We start from the raw sequence: 16,318 nt of genomic DNA, 5'->3' as shown, positions 1-16,318 counted from the left end.
GCCCATTTCGAATGATAGCTCTGTTTTGGTTTGCATGTTGCTTTGTTTGGTTTGCAGGTAGGCTTGCTTTTAAATGCAAGCAGAAAGGGAAATTTCAGCAGATGCAGCTGTCCTGATATAATTTGAAGCAGACCCAAAATTGTACCCCACCCTTCTGGTGCTGATTCTCTAATCCAGGCAGGTCTAACAGGTAGATCGTGACTAGTAGATCACTGGACATCTGCGATAGATCACTGGTAGATCACTGGCTCCCCCCAAAGAAGCTCAACAACTTTGGCTCCCCTAAAAAAAGCTCAGCATTTCTGACCAGCACCCCAAAAACGGGCCTTCCTCCTTCCGAAAAAACCTCAACTAGTTTGACCTGAACCCCCCAAAAGGGGGTAGATCATGTTGTTAAAAAATATAAATGATTGGAGTATTAATAATGGAGAGGAAGTCAGTAAATGAAAGAAGTTAATATTATTAGAAATATGAATTTGGAAAACTGCTAATTAGGTGATAAAATGAAATTCAGTTAGAGGGGATTCGAGGAAGTCAGTTATCAATGTAATGAAATTAGGATATGGAAGTTAAAACTCTTTTTTATGTGTTTTTCTTTATTTTTGTGCATTGTAATGTTTTTCTTTCTCTTTTCTCTTTGTTTCTTTTGTATGTGATTAATATGAAAACTAATAATTTTGGGGGGGGGGGAAACAACAAAAGGGGGTAGATCACTGCCAGTTTTTAACTCTGAGTAGATCGCAGTCTCTTGGGAGTTGGCCGCCCCTAGTCTAATCCATGTGTGGGGAACTTCTGACCATCCAGATGTTGCTGAACTACAACTCCCATCAGCCCCAGCCAGAATGGCCAATGACCAGGGATTATGGAAGCTCACATCTGGATGGCCCAAGATGACCCTTCAGACACCAGTTCATCTATTTTCCTCTTCCTCACAATGCCACCTGAACCTGGGAGCTTCACCCTACTGCATCACAGCTAGGCCACTCAAATTTGTAGGGAAGACCATTCTCTGAGCTTCCCATGCAAATGCATTTCACCTAGGCTCGCAGGAACAGGGCACTTAAAAAAAAATATTTTATTTTTTTGGAGTAGGAGAGATCATATCCAGCCAACACCCTTTAATTGGCAAAGAACTTTGTGCAAGATCAGCACCTCAACGCCACAAGCTGTTGTAAGGAGAGGACAGGATTTTTGTTTAAGAGAGTTCTCACACATGGGAAAATTTTTACAGCCCTACCAAAGCCTTTAAGGCGTCTGACTCTTTTGGTGTGTTTTTTTTTTTACTTTTCTCAAAGACAAAAACCAAAAAATATCACAAATGCATTAAGTGAAGCTTTTCCTAACATGGAGAGGCAACAACAGGAATGCTTCACCTGAAATTCTGTCTGGTCTGTGGTTCCCAAAGGCAAAAGTGGCAATCCTGAAGCCAGGCAATGAGATTTTTTGCCAATAAGCAGGTGGAAAATATATTAAGAGCCTGCAGTCTGCTTATTATACCCAACTGCAGTCATGGCTTGCAGAAACCAAAGGGGCAAAAAACAGGCACACCAACACACTAGTCATGCTTCTGGATGTTTTGAGCCAATTACAACTCTGCCTAACTGGAGCCTATTCATAGCCAGACATTATCTTGCCTTGAAGATACCAGCTTTGGGGAGGAACATGCAAAAACCAAATATATTTTATTTATCTTTCATCATTAATCCTTCAGTACACAAAAATTGTCATTTCCCCCCCTAGTAGGATGTGAGTTGGAGGAGGAGTTAGCAGCCAGCAGCATTTATATTTAGGTGATTGCAGTCTCTGCCAGCTCATGACCAGGACTTCTAAACAGAGGTGTTGGTGAGGGAATTTTGAGGGGAGGGCCCTGGACACTGTCTCTCAGCATGTGTAGGACCAAGATTCATGTGAACGGCAAGGGAGCTGCTGCAGCGTCCTGCAACATCTGTGCCACAGTTGTCTTCCTGCTTGAGAATGTGCAAAACTACACCTGCAGCAAAGGCACCATCTCGGGGCATCTTGGCACCCACAAAATTTCCACTGCGGCTGCTCGGCTGGGCAACCCAACATGTCACACATGTGACATCATATGGGCTCCAGAGAAATGGGTTGGGGCCTGGATGGGTGCACGCATGCACAGCCAAGGGGATGGGTGCCTGGACAGATAGCCCAACGATGGCTGCCACAATTTCAGTCTCAGGTCACAGAGCAGAGGGGAGGCCAGAGCAACATGAGGAGCCACATCCAGCGGGCAGGAGGAGACCCTGCTGAGGTCAGAGCAGCACAAAGCCACCCCAGGGCTGTTGGTTGCAGTCAGAAAAGTTGCACTAGCAAGGCAGCAGCTCTTAAAGGCTTCGGCATCCAAAGCCATCTGGCCACCTAGCAGGCCAGAGATGGGTGACACTGGGCAGCTCTGAATCTTCTCCTGCCTCTGATTCTTGCCCCCTGGCTGGTACAAATCACTGACCCCCTCTCCCGAGTCAGACTCCAGCCTCTGTTTCCCGAGTGTGACCTGCCAGTAATCTGATGGAGAAGCAGTGCCAGTTTCCTGCAAGATCTCACCAAAATCTAATGAGTCCTTGTGCAAAATGCACAACGAAGTCTGAAGCCCCCCACCCCCCGGTTGTCAGAATAGCAAGAACCCCAAGGATGGTTTTTCCTCTTCTCTAAATTATGCTGTTCGAATTCCTGATCTGCAGTAATTTTGACCTAGGTATGTACTTTTATACGCAGGTCATTCCACTAAGATTCATGTGGTGCAGTAGACCACACACACGCACACAAACACACACACCCCGAGGCACTGTTTTGCACCTGGCTCTATGTGGTGGGCCAGGAGCAAAATCCCTTCTCTGATGAAAATGGTGCCAACAGGTGGATTTCCCCTGGAAGCAAATAATTTTCCCTAGTGACACAGCAGAGCTTCAATTTTCCCCTCTCCTCTTCCTGCTATTTGTATTCTAAAACAAACAAACAAACAAACTGCAAGTTGAATGTGAAGAGGCACAACTTCGGCCTTTAAAAGGCTGTGCAAAGGTTGACCTGGGTTTCCCCTCCTTCCTGGAATAATTATGTTGGTTCATATTCTCTTTCTCTGTTTGTAGTTAGTAGATCCATTTGGAATGCTGCAATTACACTGCCAATGATGTTAAGAATTACTCAATGCAAACGCCAGTCAGAAGGAATATTGGGTGACAAAGTACACTGCTGTTTCCTGGTCCATGTTTTAAAATGATTACAAGTCAAAGGACACAGATGGGCACGATGCCCAGAAATGCTGAATGGCACTCAAAGGGGGGGCACCCACCCACTCCTGTCTTTCAAATTCTGCCTTAGCCAAGAAGATTTAACACAAGCTGAACAAATGAGGATGAAGAGCAAAGGAAAGGTGATGTGGACAGAAGATGGTTACAAACCCATCCACACCAGGGTGTGGAGTTAAGGTGATTAGTAAGGAATCCTTCTTAGCTACGTAAGTCATCATTCAGGATGTATTCAGTACATTTAGTCAACTAAAGGATGATTTACGCCAATGTGAACCTGCCCAAATGCTCAACTCCAGGCCAGGTTCAAGGTTGTTGTGTTAATTCACAAAGCTCTAAGCAACTTGAGTGCAAAGTTCCTTTAAGACCAGAGGGTTTGACTCTTAAACCACACAGAGAATTACAGCTCTGTGATGGAGGTCTCCTACCATCTCACAGCATCCTTAACAACCCACAGCTTCCAGAATTCTTTGCGGGGAGACATTTTTCGAGTGGCACCATCACGCTTTAAATGCACAGTGCGGGAGGTGGAAGATCAGCCATGGCTGAAGATATGTGGAAAAGCACTTGGGAAGGAGGTGTCAAAAAAACTCTGCTTGCTGACTGTTTCTGCTTTTACCCCCACACCTCACACACATCTCTCTAAGACAAAATTCCAGCCGCATATTGGGAATTGTATTCTGTGGGGAGTTCGTGTTGTGCACCTCCTCTAGTGTTTGGGGAGCCACTTGGGGCGTCTGTTGGAGCTGGAACCAGATGCAGACCAGGTAATGTCAGCAAATGCTGTATAAGGTCAGGGTGGACTTTGGTCTTTTGCATTTCAGCAGCACCCTGTGCACGATCAAAATTCAGCACCCCTTCACTTCTCACCTTCCGTTCCGCTCAATTCACTATGTCATTGTTGCAGTGCCATGCAGCACCCCCTAGGCTTGGTTCCCAGTGTGGCAGAACTGGTAATGCTGCCCAAAATCTGCCTTTGATGAGGTAAAGGCAGACTTACTGGCCATTACTACAGAGCTGGAATGCAAGCCCTGTTTCAGTGAAATATAAATTTGAAACCTGGCAGGTGAGAGAAAACAGGGTGTGAAATAGACGGAGTCTGTGCACAACTATCTGTGCAAGGGTGCACATGCATGGACGGGGGCTGGGGGGCTGGGGGGCTGGGGGAGACATTTCATACATCACATAGTCCCTTCCATTTCCAGGGATTATAGCTCTGTGAGGGGAAATCTCAAAAGTTGTCCCCTCTTGTGGTTTATCTCCGCACATCTTTATGCCTTGTCCACCCTTTCCTGGGTCATTCCTGGCAGGGGGGGAGCTGTTTGTCCTGCACCCAGCCTCCATTCAAGGAAACAACTCTCTTATGCCCCACCCCACCCCCAATTACAGCCATAGAAAGCTTTGGCAGCACACTGGTAGTAAAACGGAATCAACTCAGACCATCAAAGATCTGAGAGAAAGGCAACTCTTTACTTGGAATCACACACATGTCAACAAAGGCAGCAGGTGGGCCTCAGGGGGGAGAGCATTCCACACATGGGGAGCCACAACTGAAAAGGCCATGCCTCTTAGAATCACAATCTGAGCCTCCCTTAGGGGAGAGAAACAGAGAAAGGCCTCTTTTTATGAAGTTATGCTTTCAGGAAAGGGGGGGGTAGACGGAAGGGTTCCTCCCTCCCCTCTCCCCCCATACTAGAACATGGAGCTCATCCCATTAAACTGTTTGGAAGTAGATTCAGTCCAGACAAAAGAAAGTACTTTCACACAACATATCATTGGCATATAAAATCCAGTGCTACAAGATGTGGGCTGTGCCCATTAGTTTAGAAGGCTGTAAAGCGGATGAGAGATATTCATGGGAATATAGGTCTATAATTCCTTTTATTATTCCCCCAGGTGTGAGTGCTGTTGCCTATGTTGCCCAAACAGCACCACCCAACCACAAGAAGGAGGTACTGGCAGGCTTGGGGGAACCCAAGGTTTGCAGATGTAAAAAAAGGAAGAAGAGGAAATCCTAAGACAAATACACAAAGGGGGGAGGGAAGTAGCCTATCGAAGACTGAGCATGCTCAGCAGCCACAGGGTTGCTGGGTAGGAAAATGGCAAACTGGCTGGGGAGGGGGGATGACATTGTGTATCCCTGAAAACAGAGGGCCCTGAACAAGAACAATTTGTGCTGCAGTATTGTGTCACAGGTCCTGCTTGTTGGCTATCAGCTAAGACAACTACATAGTTCAGAGTCTGTGTGTATACTGGTAGCTGAAGCAGGGCAACAGTGAAGGAAGGCTTGGGCACTTCTCAAAGATGGTTGGTTGACCAGTGTTTGGAAGCAGGATGCCAGAACTGATGGACATTTGCTCTGACTCAGCAGGGCTCAGCTTAAGTCCTTATCCTCAGGCAGTTTCAAAATGTGAGTGCAGGCACATTTTAACTGCCCTGTTCCGGTTTCATCAGGATCTTCACAGTGTTCTGGGACCTGACCAGGAATCTCAAAAATGCATCTCCTTGCAATATGTAGTTCTAGGAACTTCTTCCCCACCCACTTGTGAGGTGTTTCAAAAATTGAACACACAGTCACATTCTCTGTCCCTACCATGTTGAATCATGATTAGTTCCCTCCCCCCCCCAGAGCTAAAATTCCCAGTAACCTTAAGAAACTACATTTCCCAGAATTCTGTGTGTGGAACAGTGTGTTTTAATTGTGCACAGAGACATTGTTTAGCATCTCAAAGTGTGTTCACAGTGTTGTGAGTCTCTTTTTCATGTACAACTGTCTTGGCCCCATGTTACAGCATTTAAGATTTCACAGACACCCAAGAGCTGTCATCTGTGAAGCTGTCAAGACAGGACTTTGGGGCAAAAAAGCCTAGGGCCCCACTCAGCAGAATGAGCAAAAGGATCTTTAAACACATCAGGGCAGACATACTGCAATTTGAAGTAAAGAGTCTATAATCACCTAATTGCATCACTCACTAACATGCTGAAAATTCACAGCTCCCCACTGTGGGCTGGGGTGGTACATATATTGCAAGGGCAACCTTGTCAAACCAGACAGATTTCATGTCACTGTCAACCCACCAATTCCTGGCTGCAGAGTGTATGATCAGGTTGAGTGCAAATACTGTGCTACTCATGAACCATTCACCACAAAGTGACAGCTGGCACAGGAGTGAATTTTCAAACATTTGACTGTTTCCCAGTATTTGTGTGCTTTGTACCCAGGAGGAATCTGAGAGCACTGTTTCAGCCGCATGAGTAGAAGAAATAATTGTATAATCGGGAGTCAAACTGGTTTCACAGAAACTCCACCCACCAAGGATCAAAGAATAATAGACTGCAATCATCATCACTAACCGAGAGGGAATATAAAAAGGCCTACACCTGTTACATAATGCACGCTTGTTGATTCATATCTCATAAAATAAATTACGCTAAATCCGCAAATGAGATGATGCCTAGGCAGCACTGAAATGCAAACATAATTTGCTACACTGCTGCAATTCAGGCCTCTAATTGGTCCTGCAAGGCTACCTCAAGCTTCTGCCGCAATGCAGGCTGTGTAGAACTTGGAAACCCACAGAAACTGCTGAGTAAACACAGAAGGAGAAACTCAGTTTCTTGTCTGTTTTGTGCCTTGATCTAGTCAGCCTTCAAAGCAGTTGCGAGCCAGCATAGTATTTCTTGTGCAGGATAGTTCTGACTGCATTTGTGGAGAGTAGCAGTATATGCAATGCATGGGGTGGGAAGGAAAGGAAAATCTGTGCTGAGTAACCACCTTCGCTGAGCAACCTTTGCTGAGAGAAGGGGGCTGGTAGACATATCAGCAGGCAACTAGCAACTAGAGATGAGTGGATCTGTCAAATTTGGTTTCTCATTTTTCTAATCTTAAATTTAGTTCACCACATCTGAGCATCAGTTTGTGATATTTTGTTTTTTAATCCTCATGAAAAATTGTCAGCATTTTAGTGTCCATGTCACCTAATATCTATGCTGTTTGCACTAATATATAATTTTTTTAAAAATGCACACTTTACTCACATTACTGGTTTGGAGAACCGTGTTGCAAAATTTGGAAAAGTGTACATTTCAAAATATTCCTGTCTTTCAGTTCATGCACTATTTCAGAAACAACAAGTTAGGTATATTAACCTGTAAATGAGAAATGGACTAAATTTATTTCCCATTCCTACTAGCAACATAGGCCCATAAGTATTTATTTAACTGCAGATTTATAAGCTGCTTCAAATCCAAATGCTACCGAAAATAGTGTACAATGAAATAAAATGCAAAAGATTGCAGGCACACTTAACTCAAATCAGCAAAACCATATCTACAATTGCTCAATTAACATTCTATAAAATAACTGGGTCACACTTCAGGGTAAGCCTTCCTAAACAAAAATATCTTTCACAGCTGCCTAAACATCAAGACACCATATATTTATATCTCATTTCAGTTGGTAACTGATTCCAGAGGGCTGGAGCGGCAATACTAAAAGCCTGGTCTCATACTAAGTGCACCTCTGGGGCATGTGGTCCTCGTTGCAATTCCTCATCTGAGGTGTAATTGTCAGGCAGGGAAATATGCAGTTGAGGCAGTCTGTTAGGTTAGCAGGTTTTGAGTTGTTTAGCGCTGCTATTGCTAAAAGCAAAACCTAGAACAGTGCCTGGTAGCAATACTGGCCCTGCAGTTCCCTGAGCCGAAGAACGGTACACTTCTTCTATCTGGGATGGTTGTCCTCTTCCACCGAGCGCGCAGCTTCGGGAGGGACGCACGTGGAGCGGTGAGGGAGGAAGGGGACACCCGCCTAGCCAGCCAGATCAGCCGAATCAACCCTGGCGATCAATGGGGTGACAGATGTCGCTGCCAGATCACCCTCACATCCAACACAAGGTAGAGACTGTCGCCTGGGCAAGATTTATTCTATGCTGGTTAAACATCTGCCTTACATCAGATAAAGATCCTCTCCTCAGCGAAGTTTTGCTAGACCCCTTTCTTTCCCCAGGGCTACAACCATTTAACAAGAAGGTACAGCAACTCGGGCTGTCAGTGGAACTTTTGCAATCAATGTCCCTACCATCTGCCAAGGCTATAATAAAAACTAGGTTGTGAGATATTGAACACCAAGAACTAACAGTAGCAGCAGAGAAAACATGTTCCCCTCTTTATTTTCAACTTTCTTGGGCACATGAAACTAACCACAATTACCTTGAATTTCTGCTTAACCCTCAGGAAAGATGGGCATTTTCGCTGGCCAGGTTTAATTCAAATCCATCAAACCTCCTTTGGGGAAGGTTCTCAGGCAGGGTGAAAGGAGAAAGAACTTGCCCATGTGAAGACCACCTGGTAGAAACCCTTACACATATGGTTCTTAATTGTAAACTATATGCTGATCTCTGTCAGCAATTTCTAGATCAACTCTGTATCCCCAAATGGAAACCAGAGTTGGAGGCCATACATTTTCTATTACTGGGGAATGATCAGGAGCTCACCAAGTTAGTGGCTAAATAGCTCTATTTGGTTTTTTGTTATCGAAACACACTGCAGGCATCTGATCTCCCTGGAGAGCTAGAGATGTGATGATAGACTGCTCTGCCTCCTTTCTTTTAGCAAATGTTTTGTGCCACTGGAGAAGTGGCAATTGATTTGTTTTGGATGTTTGTATGTGATGCCAATAAAAGGTTTGATGATGATGATGAGTTCCCTGAGCAGAGGTTTTCCCTGGTGTTGATGGGATGCCCCAGTCACCTACCTAGTTGCTGAATCTGTACCAGCTTTGGAGCTAAGGTCGAGGGAAGCCCCACACAGAGTGCATAGCAGTAGTCTAGCATGTGCATCTCCCCCCCCTTTAGTTCTTGCTCTGGAAGGGCTATACCACTTGCTTGTTTTTGATTGAGTAAGCTAGCCCTGAGTCATAGGTTATGAGCAAAACCTGGAATTCTGTGCAGCCAGTTGTCCTATGCAGAGGGTTTTGCAATGACGTTCATCACATCACATTCTTCTCGTGGCTAATGTCCCAGTGGACACGTGCAGGGAACCGCCATAAGCACAACGTATGTGGCCCAACCCTTCAGGGTTATTGTGACTTGGTTTATTAATACATTCTCCCCAACAACTCTCAGATTAAAAAGTTAGTGACCCCACCCCCACAGATTTTGTGTACTTATGGAATCCTGCTAATACCTTGTTGTGTGTGCATCAACAGGGCTGCTTTAACTACATGGCATTGTAGCAACCAGGCATTGTAGTTTGGTAATACTGAGCCCGTGTGGCAATTGGCTAATATACTGACTAATGTACTGTGGAGTATGATTTGCTTCGTGTTGATTTTCTTGAAATTTTATTTTATTTTGAGTTGCCCTTGTAGAACTGACAAAGGGTAGGTATAAAAATGTTTTTTAAAACAAACCAACAAACAAACAGCACTCACTGATAGAGATGTGACAGATATCTGCTTCAGCTTTACTTAATTTGTATTATTTTATTTTATTTTTAAAAATGCATTTTTGGGTGGCATACAAAGAAAGTTTAAATTACAAATTCATTATAAAACATATTCCATAATACAATAAAATTGGGGGGGGGGGAGGTTAAATCAGCTAAAAATATTATAATCTTAAATGACTTGGCAAATAAAAAGGATTTAACCTGGTGCCCAATGAAAAGCATTCCATAATTGAGGAGCCACAACAGAGAAAGCCCTTTCTTTTGTGCACACACTTCTCCTAATGATGAATTATGGGAAAGAGCCTCTTCTGGCGATCTTAATGCAAAGACACATTTATATAGGACAAGGTCTTGCTCCTTCAGATATTTTATATAGGAATAGGTACTCCTTTAGACATCTGGGCTTGTTTCTCCCATAGCCACTGCCTTGGATGCAAGAATAAATCAGTAATGGCTCTCTCTCTCTCTCTCTCTCTCTCTCTCTCTCACTGCCTTTCCACCCTGAAGCTTTTTCCTCTAGGTCACATCACACACACTTTCAACCCTGAACTCTAGCTTTTGTCCTTCTCACTATCTGCAAGTTTCACACAGGTAAAGTAAAGTTTCAAAAAGTAAAAACCAGAACATCCCGAAGGTTTTTTAGACAAACCCCAAAGTTGTTGGGCTTTTAAAATTGTTGTTGTTGTTGTTGTTGTTGTTGTTATTGTTATTATTATTATTATTATTATTATTAAAACACCAAAAATCCTTAAATTTTTTAGTTGATTTGCCTAAGATCCAGGAGAAAGCTCCACCTTTCAAAAATTCCTCCCAGACATCAATTCTGCCTTTGAAATCCTGGTAATGGCAGATGTATGGCAGCCCTACACACAGGGCCCTTCTCCTTTGCTTTCATAATGGCCTATCACTCACACAACCACCCGAACACAGCTAACCTGACTTGATTAGCCAAGAAGAGGAGGAGGAGGAGGAGGAGGAGGAGGAGGAGGAGTTTGGATTTGATATCCTGCTTTAGGAGACCCTAAGGAGTCTCAAAGCAGCTAACAATCTCCTTTCCCTTCCACCCCTACAACAAACACTCTGCGAGGTGAGTGAGTCTGAGAGATTTCAGAGAAGTGCGACTAACCCAATGTCACCCAGCAGCTGCATGTGGAAGAGCGGGGATGTGAACCCAGTTCACCAGATTACGAGTCTACCGCTCTTAACCACCACACCACGCTGGCTCCCTTGACACTTGCTAGGTCCAGGGACTCGGTTTCTGGAACCCTGTTTAATACCTCGAGCCTTGATTAAATGCTAACACTTACTGGATCCAGGGATCATAGCTGTCCCGCACCCACAAAGTCATAACAATACAATCTCCAACTAAGAAAGCAGGAAAGCTGATGCTTGATTCCCAAGTGGTTCTCTCTTTTCAGAAGAGAACCCAACTATAGTCTAACAGTTGGTTCCCAAGGCAACATATTGCCATATTTGACTAACAAAAGGTGTATGTACCTGTCCAGCCAGCTGCAGAACCATTAATCCTCTACTATCCAATCCATCTCCCGAGGTATTCTAATATTTGTTGGAAAGAAGGGTTTGTTGGTGCAAATGTTAACAGAAGACCAAATCAAGTTATACTGTGTCAGACCTGAAAAAGAAGCTTGTGGTATCCCAAAGGCCAAGGAATAAGAGAAACACTTCCTGTTGCCTACTGATCCCCCAGGAGAAAAAAAGAAGAAGCTTTTCTTGGGGGGGGCACCAACCCTTAATTTCAGAATTAAAAGAACAGAGGATCCGCAAAGGAGGTTCTGTAGATGTTTAACCCAATGTAGGTCAAGGAAAGGGAGTTTCTGAGTGCTCACTCACACCCATACAGGTATGGTATGATTTCTCTCTCTGCCTCTTACACTTTTCTTTTCTGGCAAGCTGCGTAGCCTATACTGAAACTGAATCATGTTGTTCAAAGACCACATCCCTCTGGCTATATCTCTGAAGGTGAACTGCAGGCATGCCTTCCTCAAAGATTAAACACTCTCTTTTCTTTGCTTGAAAACTGATCAGAAAATAAAGGAGGGGGGACAAGTTAGCTGCAAGCAGTAACTGATGCCAAGCGATGTCAGGAGTTGGCCTAGTCAGGCATCTTCCAAGGTTCACGCCCTAACAGAAATGCCATCATCAAGAGCCTGCTCCTTGTCATTATGGTTACCTATTTGTTTGCTCCCGCTGTGGCCCACAGGGGATAAGAACATAGCAAAATCCCTGCTAGCTTCTGCCCAGAAACTGGTACCTCCACAGCCAGAGAAAGCATACCATTCGTATTGCTTTCATATCATATCACTCTCCATCTAAGTCCTTTAACTGGAGATGCCCATGACTTTTAAGAACGTAAGAGTCCTGCTGGATCAGAACCAAAGTCTCATCAAGTCCAGCATCCTGTTCTTACAGTGGCCAACTGGATGCTGCTTGGAAGCTCATATGTCGGTGAGGGATTTTAATGAAAAATTTAGAACTGCCCACTTGGTGTGCAGTTGTAATTTGCACACAAAGCTACAGCTACAGCTACAGCACACACGTGCATTTTCCTCACACATCCCTTCTTGCTTAGAATCCCTTCTTTGACATTTAGGTGCCTCCACAGAGTGGGAGAAGATAATCAGAACTGGGAATCAGGCAATGCTAATGCAGAAGAGTGTCCTGGTCAAGCATCACGCAAGAAGCATCCAGCAGTAGCTGTGGAACCCACAGGGAGTGTCTTTGGGAAGGGGAGAAGAAATGGGTGTGCTTCATCAAAGGTCTGGGATTCCAAAGTAGCTTGGAATAAGTCTAGGTTTGCATTAAGAGACAAAATGGAAATTGTACATAGGGTTCCAGTAAAGTGTGTTAGGGTGAACGTAAGGCTTTCAGCCAAATTTGGCCAACCAGACCTCCCGCTTTGGCCTGGGAGACTGTTTTGGGCAAGCCACACAGGCTTTAATTGAGATTCCTACATGAGGGTTGGACTAGATAACCCTCAGGGATCCCTTCCAACTCTACAGTTGTATGATTCTGTGACTACTTAGTTTCCTTTTCGCATTGTGATCAGTCACTTTTTATAATACAACGGACTTGAAATTTTGAACTACTCATTTTTCTCTTTAACTGCCCATTTAGGTGTTGGGCTGCCCATTAAAAAGAGCCCTGTGAGTATCCTGTTCTTCTCATAGTTCCCTGTCAGTAGGTATCCTTCAAATACAAGTGAGTGGCAGTTCTAAGAAGGATAAGGAGCAAATGCTGTTAATCCTGTTTTATTCACTCATTCATATATTGCATTTCTATTCCATCTTTCCTCTGAGGACTATCGAAGTGGCATACACATTCCTGCACCTTTCCATTTTATCCTCACAAGAACCCTGTGAGGTAGGTAAGGATGAGAGGCAATGTCTGTCTCAAGGCCACCCAATGAGCTACATGGCTGAGTGCAGATTAGAACCCTGGCCTCCTAGGCCCTAGTCTGACCGTCTAACCTAGCCTTTTTCTTGGGTCCCAAGATGTTGTTGGATTACAAATCTCATCATCCCTAGCTAGTAGGACCAGTGGCTGCTATAACTGCTCCCCTGCGTTGGCACTCACCTTTCCATCAATGCTAAGGGGTGAAGGATCATGGTCCAGTGCTTGCCACCTCAAGCGAGACACTAGCAAGAGGTAACCCTTACATGCCCTCCAACACGATGCAGGGAAAAACCAGGTTGCCATCTTCCAGGGCCACACTCCTGCGTGAGTCACATGATCCATGCTAGATCATGGCCTGGGTAAAAGCATGTTTTCGGGCACAGCGCCCAAAATGGCCACCATGGTCTCACAGGGGGAAAACAGGATGTCCCAGTTTTTCCATGACAGTTGCAGGGTATGCGCTTAAGCACCAAGTTTCCCTGCACATTGAAGGCACCTTCTACTTACAAACTGTCTCCATCTTGTAAGGAGCTTTGAAGTGGTACATGGAGCCATTATTGTCCATCGTTTACACACACGTTTCTTTTGTACCTCCCATAATCTCATCTCAAACAGGTTTTTCAGGCTTTTAAAACTCTCCAAAACCTGTATAGCCTGTTACCCCAAGATGATAATCGGGTGAGTGTCATCATAGTCAACAGTACCTCTCCCACATCAACTTTAACATAATTCCCACAACATTGTTCCCACCTTAGGCTATCAATGCCTGTTTTTCCTTGCATATCGTGTGTTTTTATATTGAAAGCCTGCGGGTAGGGACAGTCTTGTTTTGATGTAGGTTAGCCTCTCTGGGAGCCTTTGGGGATGAAAAGCGGGGTACAAATTCTCTAAACAAATAAATATGAGACAAAACCAATGAGGGTAACAAGTGTTGTCTAGTTGTTACTGACCAGGTTCCATTTGGGGATGTTTGCTAGGGACTGTAATGGGATTTAGGTCTGCCTAACATAACAGGTCTTTTTTTTATGGGATGGCCACTTAGGTTTTGCTCCCACCCCCAAGGGAAATATTACACCCCAAACAATGCTCTCTAGCCATTAAAATGTTTCTCCTAATGTTCAACTGAAATGTATCCTCATATAACAAGCTAATTAGATCTAGTCCTGCCCTTTGGGCGGAAGAGAACCAGCTTCTGCCTTCCTCTGTGTTGCAATTATGGGTGGGGGAAGAAAATCAATCCGGTTTGCATTTAAAATTGAATCCGTTGAATTTTCGCTTGCCAAAGCAATATGCAAACCAAATCACAGCACTTGTCTGAATTTTGCGATGCAGTTCTCCTATCAAGCAACATTTACAGAACCGCATATATTAGGGGAATGTGTGCATAAAGATGAAGATACTAATAAAAAAAACGTACAATAAATAGGCATTATATTAGTGGAAATTGCTTGGAAAATGTGTCAAAACTGCAGGCAAAAGTATGTTTATTAAGAGAAATTCTCACTAAAATGCTGATAAAATTTCACAAAGTCATTTTAAATAAAAAAAAAGTTCCAATTGCTGCAAAATATGGAGAACTGAATTTAAGAATGGAAAAATGAGAAAATTAGTGAAACAAAATTGACAGATCCTTCCATCACTAGTGACAACCCCAAGGCAATTTTCTGTAACATAAAGCATTTATATATGCTATTTCCACTAATATATACATCTATATGTAAACGTTACTCTGCTATATGCATTTTTAAAATCATTACTCAGCTAGAAAGCTGGAGAACAGCAAATTTTGAAGGATGCCTATGTTTATCCTTGCATTTCAGTTTGGAAAATCCAGAGAAGCTAAGTTTGCCTTTTTACTTATTTATTTTAATTTTATTTATTATTGTATAAAGCCTGAAAATACAAAATAAAAACACAAAATACATAATAAAAACAAGAACAAATCAAATCAATAACCCTCCTCCAACAAACACAATTAAAAGGACATAGAATGTTCATCAGACAAAAGCCTGGTTAAAGCCTGTTTTCACCTGGTGCCTGAAGAGGTATGAAGATGCCAAGCAAGCCTCCCTGGGGAGAGCATTCCACAAACAGGGAGCCACCACAGTAAAGGCCCGTTCTCATGTTGCCACCCTCTGGACCTCACATGCAATAAGGGTCTCAGATGCTAACTGCACGATCAAGGTCAGTTCATATGGGGAAAGGTGGTCTTTAAGGTATTGCAGTCCTGAGCCATTTAAGGCTATATAGGTCGAAATCAGCACTTTAATTGGCCCCAGAAACTGCCAGCGTGCAGGGCCAGGGTTGGTATAATATGCTCAAACCATCTTGTGCCAGTGAGCAACCTGGCCACTGAATTCTGCACCACCTGAAGTTTTCCAAACTGTCTTCAGAGGCAGCACCATGCATAACACATTGCAATAATCTAACCAGAGCATGGGCAACAGAAGTTAGGCCATCCCTGCAATATTTAGCTTTTCAATGTCATCTGAACCAATTTCCCCGTCCCTACCTATTTTTCACATCACTAACTATAAACACTGTTTTTCCTCTGGACTGTTCATCTGTGTCAGGGCCTGCTGACCAGGCCTGATGGGAGTTGGGGTCCAACAGTGTCTTGAAAGCCACAGGTTCCTCATCCCTAGCCTTTATCTTTGAAAGCACAGCTTCATTCTGCTTGGAACTATGAAAGCACTCACATTTCCTAAAGTAACTCTTGCCAGTTGGAATCATTACTCACTCAATAACTCAAAGTAATTGCACAGAAGACTTATAATCACAACTTTGCATGGATCAGTTTATTCTCTTAGTATTATTAGATTTTTTAAAAGTATAAAATGTTGTGGATCTCAACATATTTTTCTTTATATACCCATTGAGCACTTTACAAATTACTTTCCATGAATTATTTTCTGAGGACTTATTTCTCTCAATGAGATCAATTTTCCATTATGGTCTACCAAAATTACCTTCCTTTATTGTTCTTCGATGAATGGACAACATTTGAGACAATAATAATAATACTACCATTTATCCCCCCCTTCCTCTCCCCACCCAGAAGCTTACATTTCAATCAAAAGTGCCGTTATCTCTGTGTCTGGTCTTTTTTACTGCAAATAATTGAATACAAAAATGTACGCAATGTCGAGGAAGTAAATGAACCAAAAGAAATAAGCATTTGATATAAAAGCAAT

This window comes from Podarcis filfolensis (genome assembly GCF_964270895.1).
Source record: "Podarcis filfolensis genome assembly, chromosome: Z".
Lineage (NCBI taxonomy): Eukaryota > Metazoa > Chordata > Lepidosauria > Squamata > Lacertidae > Podarcis > Podarcis filfolensis.
Note: the sequence above shows the minus strand (reverse complement) of the source record.